The following is a 6,000-nucleotide window of genomic DNA, read 5'->3' on the forward strand; positions in this document are numbered from 1 at the left end:
ATAACTAGTATTTGCACCCGTGCGATGCACGGAATGGATTTGTTGTAATATATTAAGAATATATGATTCGATATATAATTATTTAAATTATTAGAACATCAAATATTATATAGTGCAATTAAAGATATGGTTTGGATCGTTTATATATTTTGATGTTATCATTGCTTGAATTTGTGCAAATAATTGCTCAAATAGCTAATGTCTAGATGTACTCATGCAGTACTATAACTTTGAAGATTTTATTTATCATTGTTTAGTATTTTCATAAATTAGGCAAATGTGCTCGTTCTCTAATAACTTAGTTATAGAAATGAATTGCTATCATTATTCATTTGTATGGAAGATATATATTTTTGTCTAGATATATAGCAATTTTTTAATTTAAAAAAAAAATTAATATCACCGATTATATTTACATATTATTGAAACCTCTTTGTAGACGACATTGGTAGTGGCAACACAATCTTGTTCATCTTCGTCTAGAGCTAACATCTTCAATCTATCAAGACGAGTTACTTGGGTGAAAATATATAATGGTAGAATATCACTCAATGAGTTATCGTTTTATATTTTCAGTCAATTAGTAATACCAGATTCATTTTCAGCCAATTATTCTTTTTTATTTTCAGTCAATTAGTCAATTAGAATATCAAATGCAATGATATTTTTACCTAATTTTCGTTTCATTTTTAATTATTGATATAGATATTATTATTGAAATATTTCCGTTCCATTTTTAATTTACATTTACTATTGTTTAAAATATGCATTTACTATTGATAATGTAGAATATTATTATTGAAATATTTTCCTCCAATTTTTAATTTCCATTCCATTTTTAATTAAAATGCAATGCTCTGACCATTTTTTTTAGTCAATTATGGATCATTTTTTTTATTTACAGTCAATTATTAATATTCATTTCCTTTTATATTTTCAGTCAATTAGTAATATTAGATTCATTTTTAGTCAATTATTCTTTTTTATTTTCTTTCAATTAGTCAATTAGAATATAGATGCAGTTAGGGGTGGGTTAGGGCCTCAAGAAATTAGGCTCGCGAAAATGCGGGCCTAACGGGCATGGTCCGCGGAGGGCCAGAGCCCGCGCGGGTTGCGGGCCGGCCCGCGGGCCAGGCCATATTTAAAAAATAAATAAATAAATAATATATATACTATCTTTTTTTAAAAAAAAAATCATATATATAATATCTTAATTCTTAGGCAATGTGTAGATCTAACTATCTAAGAGTACGCAGAAGGGGAGAAATCCAATAATTCAATATAATCCTTCGCCAATTCTTAATTCAATAATTCCTAAAGTACGTAGTTTTTCGGTTCTCCCGTCTCCATCCGCCTCCAACTCTATCAAATAATTACTAAAACTAAATCATCAATTCATACATATTTATGAATTACTAAATATCCTCAAAGTCTAGCAAACATACATATTTATATATGTATACACAGACGGGAATTGTAGAGGGAAAATTTGAAGCCGAGAGAGAAATCGAGTGTGCTATTGAACCCTAGCTTTGATCACCCTTCTACAGTTCTGCTGAACGCGTGGTATCGATTTGGGAGTTTGGGCGAGGTTTATGGATTTTATGGAAGTTTCCGATGCCATATTTCAAGCGGTTTTAACATGTTTATATACTATTTAATGTTTTTTTTTTTAAATTTAAGTGATGGCCCGCGAGACCCGCAAGCCCGCATGGGGCGGGCCTAATGAGGCGGGCCGGCCCGTATTGACACCCCTAGATGCAGTGATATTTTTACCTAATTTCAGTTCCATTTTAATTTGATGATGTAGTTATTAATGAAATATTTTTGTTCCATTTTTAATTTACCTTTACTATTTTTAAAAATATGCCTTTACTATTGAATGATGTAAAATATTATTATTGAAATATGACCTTTCCATTTTTAATTTTCCTATACATCTCAACAAACAAAAAAAAAAAAAAAAAAAGACTTTGAACTTCTCAATACTTGCCCACATTGATGAGCAAGCAATTATGTTTGTAAGAGGAGCTCAAGAGCTCCCATTTCCAAACATTTTCAATGTGAGACCAAAATGATCCACATCATTTACAAAGGCAATTATGTTTGTAAGAGGAGCTCAAGAGCTCCCATTTCCAAACATTTTCAATGTGAGACCAAAATGATCCACATCATTTACAAAGGGAGCGACTCCCTTTTGTCTTCTTCTTTTATTTATTTATTTTTTTAATTTTATTTTGTATATCATTTTGTTTGGATTATTATTATTATTATTATTATTATTATTATTATTATTATTATTATTATTATTATTATTATTATTATTAACATATTCGTCAAAATTTTAACAAATTCGCCATTTTAACAATTTATCTTTAATCAAACCACCAAAAATATTATTTAATAACTCAATAATTTGATCCAAACTGCTAAAAACTAAAACAACACATATATTTTGAGTTAATCTTTCCCAACTCCCACTAATAATAAATAAATAAACTAAAATAAGAAGACAAAGCTAAAGTTTCTTAAATAAGAACCTTTTGACTTCTCAATACTTCCTACATTGATGGGAAAACAATTATGTTTGTACCTCTTATATAGAGAAACTCAAGAGCTCCTCTTTTCAAACATTTTCAATGTGGGATCAAAATGATCCCACATCGTTTACAAAGGGAGCCGTTGCACCCCTTTGTCTTTTTTTTTTTTTTTTTTTTTTTTTTAAATTTTAAATTTATTTTATATATAGTTTTGTTTGGATTATTATTAGTATTGTTGTTGTTGTTGTTGTTGTTGTAATTTGATTATTTAACAAATTCGCCAAAATTTTAAGAAATTCGCCGGTTTAACATTTTATATTTAATCAAAACATCAAAAATATTATTTAATGAGTTAGCAATTTGCTCCAAACTGCTAAAAACTAAAACAACATATATATACATTTTGGGTAAATCATTCCAAAACCCCATAATAATTTTTTTTAAAAAAACTTAAATAAGAAGCCATTAAAATAAGGTTTCTTAAATAAGCAATCGTTATACCCTGCACCATGGCGCACAGTGCACTGTGCGTCCCATGCCTCCCAAAACGACGTCGTTTTGGGAGGCGCGGTAGGAAGTTGACATGATTATGTATATTTGTTTATACAATTATGTATATTTTTTATTATGTACATTTTTTATACAATTATGTACATTTTTTTATACAATTATGTACATCCGAATCAAGAAATTTTTGTGTATTATGTTAAGAGTTGATGTGTATTATATTAAAAGTTTATGTTTATTATGTATTATGTTAGATTATGTGTATTATCTTTTAAAAAAGATTATGTGTATTTTGTTATATAATTATGTAATTCATGTATACAATTATGTGTATTCTAGTATAACATTATGTACATTTTTTAACATGAGATTTTTTTTAAAAGGAAAATTAACTGCTAAACACTGGGTAGCGAAATTTCAAAAAAAAAAAAAAAGTTGAAACGACGTCGTTTTGCATCTCGGCGCACAATGCAACACGCGCCGTGGTGCAGGATATAACTTGCCTTAAATAAGAGCCTTTTGACATGTTGGGCTTCAATAGGTTGAGAAAATTTATATGAACAAATACTACATGTACCATGGTGAATCGAATAGTTATGATGTGGAATCGTGTCTACCTCGCAATGTGGACACAGTTCTATGTTCATAATTACTGAACTATATGTTCATTATTATAAACATATATATTCATAACATTTAAACTTCATATTCATAATTATTGAACTCTATATTCACAATTACAAACTATATGTTCATAATTACTGAACTATATGTTCATAATTATAAAGCTATATATTCATAATTTTTGAACTTCATATTCACAATTATTGAATCTCTATATTCATAATTACATAACTATATGTTCATAATTATGTTCACAACACTATGTTCATAATTATAGAACTATATATTCATAATTCATAACTATGAACAATTTAAGAACCGTGTCTATCTTGCTAGGTAGACACGATTCCACAACATAATTTGACGAGTCAATAGTACTCAAAAAAAATAAAAAAATAAGAGCCTTTGGTCTTCTCAATACTTTCCCACATTGATGGGCAAACAATTATTTTTGTAAGATGAACAATCTTATATAGAGGAGCTCAATAGCTCATTTTCAAATATTTTCAATGTGGGATCAAAATGATCCAACATCATTTACAAAGGGGAGCCCGTGTCTATTATTTTTATATAATAACTCAGTAATTTGCTCCAAACTGCTAAAAAACTAATACAACACATACATTTTGGGTTAATCTTTCACAACCCCACTAATAATAAATAAATACCCCCACTAATAATAAATAAATAAATAAATAAATAAATAAAAACTAAAATAAGAAGACAAAGTTAAGCCTTCTTAAATAAGAATATTTTGACTTTTTAATACTTGTCGACATCGATGGGCAAACAATTATGTTTATAAGAGGATCATGGCTCCTCTTATACAGAGGAGCTATCTCTTTTCAAACATTTTCAATGTGGGATCAATCTATCTCTTTTCAAACATTTTCAATGTGGGATCAAAATGATCCCAAATCATTTACAAAGGGAGCCTGTGACTCTTGTTTTTTTTTTTTTTTTTTTTTTTTTTTTTTTTTTTTTTTTTTTTTTTTTTTTTAATTTAATTTTATTTGTATATAATTTTGTTTGCATTATAATTATTATTTGATAGTGTTAATTGCCATGTAATGCAGTAATTAAATAAACACGAGACCAATTAAAGTAAGTAAATAACTTTTATTGATCACAGTGAAGGCCCTAAGTACAATCTAGTTGGTTGCTCTGAGTACCGACTGACTGCGGTCGGGAATCTCTAATAACAATCTATCGATCGTCCAAAAGTCCCTCACACTGTCGCTATTGCGCGTATTTATAGCCGCGGAGCCGGAGACACAAATCCGGCCGTCCGGCATGCTTCCCACGTAGCAACCACGTGTCGCCTCCCCGAGTGCCCTGCCTGTCAACGCGTGGAGCCGCCACGCGTCCCTCGTCAGCTCTCTCACTAAAGGGCTACCACTCGGTGGTCGACACTGCCACTCGGGTAACTCCCGGTCGGATCCCGACAGGGTTCTTCACAGGAAAACCCGACCTGTAACCTGCAAAGACAAGAAGAAAAGGACGAAGGCATACCGATCGGGGTAACACTATGTCGGTCGGGATATTCCCTACCATTATTATTATTACTAGTATTTGTCCCGTGCGATGCACGGAAAATATGTTATAAAAGTATACTCTATATGAGGTTTATTCATATATAAAATTTTTGTTATTTAATAATTATTATGTGTGAATTCCTGTAATAAAATTATGAACATAAATATATTTACAATTAAAATAATATTTAAGGTGGGTGATTACTACAAATCTTAAACTATATTAAAAATTTAGTACATAGTATTTAATATTACAAATTTTTAAGAACTTAGTAAACTACAATAGTAATTGAATTACAATTTTAGAATTACCACGGATCAAATTTTTTAGACCTTTGAGATTTCTAACTCTAGATGTAGCACCATACAATTGACCTTTAAAGACCAAAATCACAATATTAGTTCGAACATTGATTTTTTCTTCCAAATACTATCGAATTAAGTGTGTAATCAATAAGAGATTAGAACTAATAATTCGAGAATATAATCTTAATGTTACTAAGCCACTTCACGTCAATTAAGTTGGAGACTGTTGTTGGATAGTATCCGATGAATCCACGAATAACGCATCTTTGTCTCCGTAGTCCTCAATATGCACATCAACAATCTTAAATATTAGGCCGCTTAGCTATGCCATATATTAATTTCAAACTTATGAACTTTGGGATTGCATGCAATAAAAAGTATATTTTAAATATACTAAGGGTACATTATATATGTATGTAAGGTACTTTCAATATAAAAATAATGTATTTTTAATATATTAAAAATGTATTTGATATTCATGATCCATA

This window comes from Ipomoea nil, unplaced genomic scaffold (assembly GCF_001879475.1).
Source record: "Ipomoea nil cultivar Tokyo-kokei standard unplaced genomic scaffold, Asagao_1.1 scaffold1149, whole genome shotgun sequence".
NCBI classification, from domain to species: domain Eukaryota; kingdom Viridiplantae; phylum Streptophyta; class Magnoliopsida; order Solanales; family Convolvulaceae; genus Ipomoea; species Ipomoea nil.